At 44.6% G+C, this 12,500-nt stretch overlaps 1 pseudogene; it reads right to left on the reverse strand.

Annotated features, from left to right (window-relative positions):
- LOC137651944 (glutathione S-transferase 1-like) overlaps positions 1-12,500 on the reverse strand; it is a 263,278-nt pseudogene that overhangs the window by 117,805 nt on the left and 132,973 nt on the right.

The following is a 12,500-nucleotide window of genomic DNA, read 5'->3' on the forward strand; positions in this document are numbered from 1 at the left end:
ATCATCCTCAACACGCCAGGAGGAAATAAACTACGCATAAGCCATACAAGGGTCGTCAAATTTAAGGTGGGATCTGTGAAGTTTACACATGATTTTTTTCTGTCTTGCCCACCTATGGAATTCCAGGAATTGAGGCTATATTACGAATTGATTTTATAAGTAGTAATCAAATATGCATTTTTGGGAAAAAGATACAATAATAGTAAATGCAGGAGGGTTCATTTTGCCGATAGAATATCATGAGAGAGTAGGTTCTTGTGCGGGAACGGAGAAATGATTAAGTAAGGTAACAGCTGTACCTGAAAGAGGAGAAGTGTTGTCTCCCCAGACACTTATGAGCAATTCAGTGACCCCGTGTCAGGCTCCTCTGGAAGGGACCAAGGTCGTTGTTAACCCCGATGACAATTGGGTGCACGTAATCTTAGAGGGATTATCAGAAATAAAAGAGAACAGAGCTTTTATAATGATTGTTAATTTGTCAAATAAAAGAGTTGTGTTAGGAAGTGATTCTGTGTGTGAATTAAAGTTATGTGAAATGTCTAAAAATGGGATCCTGGGAGCCACAGCTCCAACCAGCACAGACGATCACACTCAGAACTTGATTATGCAAGCTCGAAAACTATGTCCACCAGAATATCAACCTGTAGTTAGTGACATTGTTAATAATTATTCTGATGTAATTGCAATTGGAGACGAGCCACCAAGGAGGATTAATAAATTTCTCTTTAGCATTGAACTGGGCAGGCGGAGCTGATCAGGTTAAGGCCTTATAAGGTACCCATTCATTTCCATGGAGATATAGAACGGGAAATTAGTAGCTTAAGGGAACAAGGGATAATCAAGGAGAGCGAATCACCCTGGGCTTCTCCAATTGCATCTATTAGGAAAAAAGATGGTGCGGTAAGATTGTGTATTGCTTATTGGAAGTTAAATGCAGTTACTAAGGATAATGCATTTCCATTGCACTCGATCAAAAAATTACTTGTGAAAGAACGTGATAGTAAATATTTTACAACTACTGATTTGAAGTCTGGATACTATCAAATACCCATTCAGGAAAACAGTAAGTGTGAAACGGTATTTATAGCTAACGATCAATTATTTCAGTTCAATTTTTTTTTCTTTCGGTGTTAAAAATGCTCCAAGTCATTTCTCTAGAGTAATGATGGAAGTTTTGTCTCCCTTAATAGGCTGCCTTTAATAGCAATGACTCACTCGCATATCCCAGATTTGATCGCCGGTTTTTAGTGACAACAGATGCGAGTAGCTTAGCTATTGGTGGCGTATTTTCTCAACGAGATGATAAAAGTAGAGAGCCATCCATTTGTTTTGCTTCCAGGGCATTAAAAGGGGCAGAAAAGAATTATAGTACATTTGATCGAGAGGGTTTTGCTATTCTTTGGGTTCTGGAGAGGCATCGGTTCTTTTTATTAGGGCAGTCGATGAGTTGTAAAGTGATCATTGCCCCTCACGTGACATATTTTGTAAAAATTACTTGTCATGTAGACAAGCAAGATGGATTGAAAGATTGTTAGAGTTTAATATAAAGGGGTTTCACCACATAGAAGGTAGAGCTAAAGAGGTAGCTGATGCCTTTCTCTAGAGGTGCAATAATAGGAATGACAACTAGGGCACAAAAGAGGAACGAAGATCGAAACCAAAATATTGAAGACCCCCATCCAAATAGAGAACGGGATGTGATTTCATGCGAGGAGCAGAAGAGAGAGAGAGAGAGAGAGAGAGAGAGAGAGAGAGAGAGAGAGAGAGAGAGACTTACATATGTTGGAGAGAGAGAGAGAGAGAGAGAGAGAGAGAGAGAGAGAGAGAGAGAGAGAGAGAGACTTACATATGTTGGAGAGAGAGAGAGAGAGAGAGAGAGAGAGAGAGAGAGAGAGAGAGAGAGAGAGACTTACATATGTTGGAGAGAGAGAGAGAGAGAGAGAGAGAGAGAGAGAGGGTCAATATATATGGGTGGCCGAGGACAAGACCAGGGGTGTTCAGAATGAATGCCCTGATGATGAGGGTGTGATTGACTTGGGAGGTTGGGACATAAAAGAAGACCGAGAGGGACAGAAAAAAGAGGAATGGATGGAAAGATTACTTGTGATTAAAGGGGAATCAGAGAGTTATCCATCATCCCTGCATGTGCCTCACGAGAATTCTTTCATAGCGAATGATATCTTATATTGTGCTTACGAGAAGAGGGGAGGAGAATTTTGTGCAGGGGTAGTTCTTCCTCCCTCCTTAATTAAGCGAGCTATTCACATTGCACATGCAAGTCCGTATGCAGGGCATTTAGGTATTGATAGAACATTAAGGAGAGCAAGTCAATCCTTTTTTTGGTTAGAAATGAAAAAATCTATACAAAAATAATATAAAATATTGTCATGCTTTTAACAGTTTCAAAGAACATAAAAACACTGTATCGGAAGCCAGAAAGTGGCATGTGATTCCTATTAGATTTTATAGGGTGTATATGGATGTGGTAGGACCATTCCCTACTGGTTTAACACAACATAAGTATATATGTGTATTTGTGGATGCATTAAATCGATACACTCATACATACGCAATGTTGGATAAATCGGCAAATTCATTAGCCCAGTGGCTGTGATCTTTCATTACTAGGTTTGATTGCCCGAAAATTTTGATAAGTGATAAGGATTTTGAGTTTATAAATAATTGGGTGAAATCGGTCATGGACTCGAAAATTGAAAACTTTTCAGTGACCGCATAAAGGCCTTCAGCTAATGGCTTAGTCTTAGTGGAATCGCATAATAGGGAAGTAGTTTGAATTTTACGTTACTTAGTGGCTGATGACCCCCCTTCATTGGCACGGCATGCTTCCTACTGCTGAGTTAGCTTTGAACATTGCATATATTGCTTCGCTCACGGGCATGCCTTTCTTTTTAGTGTATGGACAGGATCCTGTGTTACCACATACGGTCCTGATTAATTCGCAACAGTTGCCAAATTATTCAACTGAGCAATACTGTGTCTATCTACTAAATCTCTTCAGGAGACCAATGAACACCACTGAAATGTTTTTGAGGAGAGCTAATGAAACTTTCAGCTCAAAGTATGATGGTCGGTTCCAAACCGCATCGGTAAAAGTATTTGTGGGATATCGTGTGTATTTGAAATGATTACAACCTAGGGAACACAAACTAAAGCTAGTCTCTTTAGTTACGTACCGAGTAAATATGGTTGAATATAACATCACCAGGCACATATACATGTGGCGCCTGAAGAGGTGGTTTTCAAAAGTGTCAATCAGAGTATACCTCCTTACCCATGCATACGTGACATTCCTCATGTAGATGAGTAGAACTTTTTAAATGTTTTTTCTACGCTGTTGTTGTTGTTTAAACAGACCTCATTTTTTTTATTTTGACGTGTTTTAAAGAAACTTGATGATAACAATGTGTTCTTATGTTGGGGTTTAATGTACACGTAGTGTTGTGTTAATTTTGCTGAGTGTAGTAAAACTTATGACATACTGCTGAGTGAACCCAAAAACAATCAGAGGTTAAATAGGTCAGTGAAATCCGTCAGGCTGATGCTGTATTACTTATGTATTTATATGATTCCTGGTTTCTGGAGCCAGGGCGGTTTCCGAAGGGTAAGTGGCAGTGTTAGAGAATGTGTAGAGATGTGAATACCTTATACTTAAAGTTATAAGAGAAGGGTAGGAAGATGAATGATTTTCTCGGGAAAACGGCTAGTGGCCGTCGATTGATAGTTGAAAGTGCAAGTGTAGTATTGTTTTTTTTTTTTTTTTAAATGGTGAAATGGTGGTGGTGAGTTGTGTTGCGAAATTGTGCCGTAAACTCAGACAAGTAAAATCAAGGGATGAAGGAAGATATGTTCCTATCCCTGTCTCGCCCAAATAGGCCCATATTGCCTGCAGCCAGCGGGATGTTATAGATGAGGCTGTGTAATACTGATGTTGATGTGATTTTTTTTCCACTTCGAGTATTCTGTATTTTAGTTGCAGAGGTCATATGAAGAAATGAGTGAATTTATTTATATTGTATTGTGTACATTTTTACATGCAATATTTCATTTTTAATTTTTTTGTGGAAGTTGTGTTATTTTTGGGGGTGTGATTTCTATGTATATATTTTGTGTTGCATTTTTGTTTAGTACATGCCTTACTTTTTCTGGGTCGGAGTGTCCTCCATACATTATAGACTAGTGAGGGAAAGTGTGCACTTCCTCCCGGGGTGAGGTGCTGGGGGGGAGGGGGGTTGTAATGTCCTAATCCTTGTATGCAAAGTATGTGTTTTTTCTGTGATGTTACTGACCTGTTTAGGAGTGCTGTGAGTGTCATTGGGGTTGGAGGGTGCGATCACTGAACTCCGTTATAAGTGACGTGTCCATAGAATCATAATGTGACAGTATATTTCCATCAGAGTGAAGAATTCCACAAAACCTAACAATTCAGCTCGTTGAGGGAGCAAGATTGCATATTGCTCGTGAGAGTTAGTCAGTACCATTCGAGCAGTCTAGTAGACAAGGTACTCATCTGAAAGTATCAACTGTACACAGTGTATTCACGAACCTTTTTGTAATAAAGTGAAAAAACTCATATTCTGATATCTTATCATCCGTTGACATGGGACATATATACATATATATATATATATATATATATATATATATATATATATATATATATATATATATATATATATATTTTTGGGCTCAAGCCATGTCGTCCTGATGGAAGTTCCTATAGGGTAGCTTCCTAGGGTATATTACAACTACGGCGATATTCCCAGAGAATTTACCTTAAGGTACCAGAATTCTAACTCCTGGAGCGAGTATCCCTCGTGAAAGGGATATCGCGACATATCAGAGGACGTATTCTTGACACGCCACATGGCAATCTGCATCCTGGACAGAGATTTCGTCTCGTAGGAGGGATTGGCAAGAAACGAATTCGGGAAAGAAAAAGGGGAGCCGCTCCCAAGGCTTCCCTATCCTCCGATTCGTATGCGTGCCTGGCGCCAATCCTGGCGCCATATGTATTCCTTTTTGCGTAGCTTAACAACTCGGTGTTTTTTCCTGTGTTTCTCGCAAATCTTGGATTTATTCTACTTTTTCATGGCTTCTCCATCTTCGTTGGCCTCTGATAAGTTGAGTATAATGTCTTTGATGTATAAATGTAGGCTCTTGGTAAAATTTTGAGTGATTAATAGGATTAATCTTTGATTCAAGAGCCGTAGCCTACCAGAGGCGTCCTGGACGCTGTCGCTCGCTAGGTATAAATTTAGTTAGTCAGAGCGACATTCCTGGTTGTTTTGCTTTAATAAATTTTAGCTTTTTAGCATTACATAGGATTTCCTTTCGTGCTTAGTATTATTTGGCGAAGTATTCGCCATTCTGGCCTACGCTAGGCCATGTAGCCTAGTCGTTTGGTCCTAGTACTTCATGCATGATTTTGGTTTTTCCGAGTGTAATTAAAATTTTATTGAAGCTTTAGGCTATATTTTATACATTTAAGACTGTGTGGAATATTTCCAAGATAGTATACGAGTGAGTTTCGGTGATTTAGGTAATCGATTCTCTTGGTGCCTAGGCTAGTTGCTTATGGAGCCTTAATATACTTTATCATACTCCCCGGTTGCTTTCTTTTCTTCGGAGAAGGTATGCAATCCCTTTCCCTCTGTTTAAGCCTTGGGCTTATCCCTAAGTGGTTTTTTCCGAATTTATTTTCGATAAAACTATACTGGGGTGTTACTGTACCTTCCTGTTCCTGTAGTATGGTTCAAGAGGGACAGAACAACAGAGTTTTTTAGTCTGAGTCTGTGTTGTCTGGCATGGGGCTGAGTCCCCCTCGCTGGCCTGACACAGACAAAGGGAGCTTAGCTCCCTTAGGTCACTACCGAAGGTTTCTGTGGATATGATTCCTTCTTTTGTGATCTACCAGACTAGTCCTTGTTGCTGTTCTCGGGGGAGGATAAGTTTCTTTCCCTGGGAGTAGCAACACCTTCCTTGCTTTGGTGCTCTGGGAGCTGGCAAGTATTGCTGGCCTTCCCCCTTAGATCTCCCTTAGGCTGAGATAAGTTTCTTGGCTGCGGGTGATCTGTCACTAAAGCAAGGTTGGTAGGACCCTCTTGTCCCTTCCCCCTCTTTCTCCGTAATGGCCTAGCCATTACTGTACTGTACGTCGTTCTACATCTGGACCTAGTATAGGTTAGGATGTGGAATTGACTCAGGCCCTTGCCGGCCGGCAGAGCTGCCAGCCGGCAAGGGTCTTATGTTTTCGAGTGCTGCCCGGACCTCTCTTGGTCCCTCATCCATGCCTGCCTGTAGAGCCAGACGGCATTGGTCAGGAAGCCTGAATTAGTTTCTCCCCTTCCTTATATGCACTCTTTCGGTTGCCGGGCTTGGAGGTTGTGTACACTCTTATCCCGGCATCCATTCTATTTTTCTTCTAGTGCTGTACCCGACCCGGCTGCCGGCCTATGAGGCCGGCAGCCGGGCAGGTGTAGTCCTCTGGTTCTTTTGCTGCCGGCTGGCATCGGTCTTGTACCTTTGCCGGCCGGCCGGCTTATGTCAGCCCTTGTCTGCCGGTCACCAAGAGTGTGGCCGGCAGCTGGGTACTACCTTGAGTAGTTGCTGGCCGGCAGCCATTGCCGGCAAACATTGGCTGTTACCGGCCGGCAGTTGCTGCCGACCGGCACATTCATTTGAACCAGAGTGCTGCCGCCTTATAGCTGTTAAGTAGTATACTTTAAAGCTAGTTATGGTGTGTGCCGGCCGGCAAAGGCCGGCCGGCACGCATCCCCCTATACTGTACTAGTATTCTTCAGTATAACATATACAGTAAGAAGAAAACTATGGTAAGGGTTTTGGTACAGCACTGTGTCTTCTAACACTATTGTGTTTTCTCGCACATCCCTTTGCTGTTGCCCTACAGATAGGAAAGTGAGTTCTTTCCTGTCTATTATCAAGGATTTTAAAATCATTGCTTAGGTGTGAGCTCCACCTGTTTCCTCTGGAAACCTTGCATTGGTTACTCTAGAAGAGATTAACCATTTGATTTTATTATCTGGAAGGCTGCAACAATGGGTTGTGAGGGAAACACAAGTGTGTGTCTTTCCTTTCTGAATTGTTATGCTATACTATGCATATCCAGTGATACATAGTTCACTTGATACTCATGGAAATTTCTTCTCTTTACAGAAGGACACTCCGAAGTGGGGAAGTGCTTTCTGCAACGTCCGCAGCAAGAACCTCTGCGGACATGAGTTTTGTAGGAGACACGCAGCATACGCTGTCTTCAAGGATGATCTCCGGTATTGGGACCCTCAGGTACGTACTGTGTGCACTAACCTGATTACTGAGACCTTTAATTCCCCTAGGACAGAGGAATCAAGGGATATAGCTAGGAAGAAGCTTCGTACCTGGGTAAGGGGCGTCCAAAAGAACACTTCTGGCCCTTATCTTCCAAGTGAGAAGATGAGGGTGTATCTTTTCCCTAAGGCATCAGCTGATGCAGTGATTCCCCAGCCTCAAGAGGAGATCCCCTAAGTTCAGATCCAGGTGGATGCTGAAGTCGCGGTCACGATGCAAGACATCCAGTTAGATGACAGGATGTCTGATGTGGACGGGTGTCGGGAGGAAGACCTCCTGGCAGAAGCCCAGGATGAAGTTCAAGCCCCAGACGTTGTAGAGGTAGACGTCGACGAGGTGTCGGCTACTCCGGTTCAGATTCCGGAGCCTATTCCCTCTACATCGGCCGGTCTCCCAGTAGAGCTGGGACAGGCCCTCTCTTCTATTGTTGGAATGATCCAACAAATGCAGAAGGAGAATCAGGAGAAGGCGGCTGCAATGGAACTGCGAATGCAGTGCCTTGCAGAATCACATGGGCCCCAGAAAAAGCTCAATGTGAAAGACCTTCCCTTGTGCTCAGATGCTAACCCATGGAGGTATGTTGAGCACATGCCGATGACGACTGGAAAGATCGTCATCTCGGATAAGCTGGGCTCAGTTCCCCTAGAGGTGGAATTCTGGCCCAGCAAGGCATCATATCCGGACTGTTATGTCCGGCTGAGGAAGGAACCAGCTTCAAAGGAGGAGACAGAGCCGAAGGAAGTCATAGTGATGGACCATGCTAAGGCTCAAGCTCTACTTTCATCCTCGATGAAAGAGAGGGGCTTCTCTAACTCAAAGGTAGCCGCATCGAATAGGAAGCTCCCTTCCTTTGTGTCCTCGCCTACTAGAGCCTTCCCCTTTTTACAGAAAGGGTTTCTGGCTGTACTAAAAGCAGTCGAGGCCGGCAAGTCTTGCCCCTCCCTAGAGGAGTGTAAACCCTTGTCGCTGGCCCTGCCTATGGACCACAAAGACTGGAAGGACGTCCATCTTACGTTCTCAGTTGGAAAGTTGGAGGCTGATATTGCCGGACGTCAGTTCGGCAAGGACCTCCCAAAGCTGTCTGACTTTCTTTTGCGAAGAGAGTTCGATACAAAAGAAAGACTGACTGCCTCAATGTCTCTTCAGACTACTCTCGAGACGATGGCAAGTGACCCCAAGGTCCATGAAATGTTCATGGTAGTGGCCAAGTCTCATCTGGCCACAGTGACGAAGGACCTTTATGGCTTCGTCAAGGCAAGGAGAGCTTGTAGGGAGTTCGTGTTTACCTCGGCTACGGTGAGGCACAAGCCAAAGAAACTAATCTCCTCCAACATTTGGGGAAAAGACCTTTTCCCTACCGACTTGGTCAAAGAAGTTGTTGATAAGGCCGCCTTGGAGAATAGAAACCTTCTCCAGAAGTGGGGCCTGGCTATCAAAAGAAAGTCTTCCCCGGATGAGGGTCCTCAACCAAAGAGGAAGACTATGAGGACTAGGCTACCGTCTCGGCCAGCCAAGCCTCTTAGACAGCAACAGCAACTGCAATTGCCATTGCCCCCAGTGCCCCAGATCGTGGCACAAACCCCGACCACTTTTCAGTGGGTACCCCAGGCCGTGTCGACACAGTCCACGGCATTCACCCCAGCGTTCGAAGGGCAGTCTACTTCCTTTCGAGCAAAGCCTAGAGGAGCAGCCAGAGGCTCGTCTAGACGCCCCTCAAGGGGAAGGGGATTCAGGGGTGGTCGTGGTCAGGAAGGCAAGACCTCAGGACGGCAGTCCAAGTGAGGTGATACCGGTAGGAGGTTTGACTTCTGAAATTTCGGGATCGGTGGACCTTCGATCCCTGGGCCCACACCCTACTCAAGAATGGACTGGGCGGGAGCTGGTACAGCACTCCACCCCCGTGCCTTCGGTTTTTCCAACACTCCACCCCCGTTATGGAGGAGTACGTTCAAGAACTGTTGGAGAAAAAAGGTGATCCGAAGGGTGGAGCCCATCAATTTCTAAGGGAGGCTGTTTTGTGTTCCCAAGAAAGACTCGGAAAAGCTCAGAGTCATTCTGGACTTGTCGCCACTCAACAAGTTCATAGTGAATTGCAAATTCAAAATGCTAACACTGCAACACATAAGGACCTTACTGCCCAAGAGGGCATATTCCGTCTCTATAGACTTGTCAGACGCCTATTGGCACATTCCAATTAGCCATCGACTCTCCCCCTACCTAGGGTTCAGGCTACAACGAAGACTATACGCCTTCGGAGCCATGCCATTCGGGCTAAACATAGCCCCAAGGATTTTTACGAAGCTTGCGAGCGTAGCTCTCAAACAATTACGCCTAAAGGGAATTCAGGTAGTAGCCTACCTGGACGACTGGTTGGTGTGGGCAGCATCTGAGACAGAATGCTTGCAAGCTTCCAGTCAAGTGATCCAGTTCCTAGAGTACCTAGGCTTCAAGATCAACAGAAAAAGTCTCGACTTTCTCCATCTCAAAAGTTCCAGTGGCTGGGAATCCACTGGGACCTTTTGTCACACCGTTTCTCCATCCCGGCGAAGAAAAGGAAGGAGATAGCGGGTTCTGTCAAGAGACTTCTAGATTCCGAAAGGATATCAAGACGCGAGCAGGAGAGGGTACTGCGCTCTCTCCAGTTTGCTTCGGTGACAGACCCAGTGCTAAGAGCACAGCTAAAGGATGCAATCGGAGTTTGGAGAAGTTATGCATCAAACGCGCGAAGAGATCTGAGAAGACCAGCCGCTTCGGCTAAGTACTCTTCTCAGGCCTTGGTCCCAAGCCAGACATCTAAAGAAGTCGGTTCTTCTTCAGCCACCTCCCCCGTCGGTGACGATTCACTCAGACGCCTCGAAGGAGGGATGGGGAGGTCACTCTCATCGGAAAAAAGTCCAGGGGACTTGGTCCAAGCTATTCAAGACCTTTCACATAAAACTTTCTAGAAGCTAGGGCAGTGCTCCTTACCTTAAAGAAAGTCTCCCCGCGTCACTCGATCCACATAAGGTTGGCGATAGACAGCGAGATAGTTGTGAGATACTTGAATCGACAAGGATCGAGGTCACCACCTCTCAACCAGGTGATGTTGGCCATCTTCCGATTGGCGGAAAAGAAGAAGTGGTACCTGTCGGCAGTTCATCTTCAAGGAGTCCGCAATGTGACAGCAGACGCTCTATCCAGGTTCACATCGATAGAGTCGGAATGGTCCTTAGACGCAGGATCATTCTCCTTCATTCTGAATCAGTCCCAAAACTGCAGATAGACCTCTTTGCGACGAAAGACAACAAGAAGTTGCCCCTGTACGTGCCCCGTACGAGGACCCCTTAGCGGAAGCAGTGGACGCGATGTCCCTCGACTGGAACAGATGGTCCAAGATTTATCTGTTCCCTCCGCACAACCTTCTGTTGAGGGCCCTCAACAAACTGAGATCCTTCAAGGGGTAGCGGCAATAGTGGCCCACAAGTGGCCGAACAGCGTGTGGTTCCTCTTGGCATTGGAACTGTAGCTGAAGTTTGTACCACTACCAGATCTAGTTCTGACCCAGCGAGTCCAGAAGTCAACTGTCTGCGCTTCATTACAGAAAACCCGGACCCTGCAGCTTATGATTTTCTCTCCCTAGCGGTGAGAAAGCGTTTCGGGATTTCGAAAGCCAGTATAGACTTCCTTGAGGAATATAAGTGCAAATCTACTAGAAGGCAATATGAGTCATCTTGGAGAAAATGGGTGGCCCTTTTGTCAAGGCGAAGAATCCGCAGGAGATCTTGACAGACTTCTGCTTATCTTTCTTCTCCACCTCCATGGTCAAGGATTGGCAGCTAACACGATTTCAGCGTGTAAGTCTGCTTTGACAAGACCCATTCTATATGCCTTCCAGGTCGACCTAGGTAACGAGATCTTTAATAAAGTCCCGAAAGCCTGTGCTAGGCTCAGGCCTTCAGCACCTCCAAAGCCCATTTCATGGTCTTTAGACAAGTTCTTCATTTCGCTTCTCTGTTGAGCAATGAAGAGTGTGCGTTAAAGGATTTGACACAAAAAGTTATTTTCCTATTTTGCACTCGCGTCCGGGGCCAGGGTTAGTGAGATTGTAGCCTCTCGAGAGAGGCAGGTCGTGTTCAGTTCCTGGATGGGGGAGAACTGAACCTGTTTCCGGATCCTACGTTTCTCGCCAAGAATGAGTTACCCACCAACAGGTGGGGTCCCTGGAGAATCTGCCCTCTGAAAGAAGATGCATCTCTATGTCCAGTAGAATGCCTAAAGGTCTATCTTCATAGAACTTCAGACTTCAAGGGTGGTCAACTATTCAGGGGAGAAACATCAGGCTCAAATTTATCTCTGAATCAACTCAGAGCGAAAATCACATATTTTATTCGCAGAGCGGATCCTGACAATACACCCGCAGGTCACGATCCGAGGAAAGTTGCCTCATCCTTAAATTTCTTTAATTGTATGGATTTTGAACATCTCCGTTCATACACTGGCTGGAAGTCTTCCAGAGTGTTCTTTCGCCACTATGCGAAGCAAGTAGAGGAACTAAAAGAGATCTGTGGTAGCAGTGGGTCGCGGTGTTAACCCTACTGTTTAACTCTGCGAGGAACAGTGGTCTTAATTGGGACGATTAATTCCAGGGTGAGTGTGTAGTTACATACTGTACTACAAACTAAGTGAGGGCACTGTGTTGCCCATGCAGACTGTTCCATTTCCGAAGGTGAACCTAGCATAAGTGCAGACATGTGTGCCGAGCGTTTCTAACGCTAATGTCATTGATTTGTAATACAGGCTTTTATGACTTTGATACCTCGGTATCTTAAAAGTGGCATTTAATGTTTTTTCTTTCAGACAAACAAGCTCTGTTTACTATCATACTTATGCTTAAAGTTTTGGGTTATCCTCTTCTTATGTATATATATATATAATTGTGGTTAACCTGTCTATTTATTGCCTGTCAATAATCTGGTTCTTGAGAACCTTGCGTCTCCTTCACCTGTGTCAATTTATTGGTATAATTGAGCATTCATTCTATGTACCTTATCTGGGATAATTCTAATAGAATTGTTCCTTTATGCAAGCTATGTTGCATTGGTTTTCCTCCTATGCGGATATAAAACCTTTGTCCAATACAAGTATTGTGCGGAGAA

The sequence above is a fragment of the Palaemon carinicauda genome, chromosome 13 (assembly GCF_036898095.1).
Source record: "Palaemon carinicauda isolate YSFRI2023 chromosome 13, ASM3689809v2, whole genome shotgun sequence".
Classification (NCBI taxonomy): domain Eukaryota; kingdom Metazoa; phylum Arthropoda; class Malacostraca; order Decapoda; family Palaemonidae; genus Palaemon; species Palaemon carinicauda.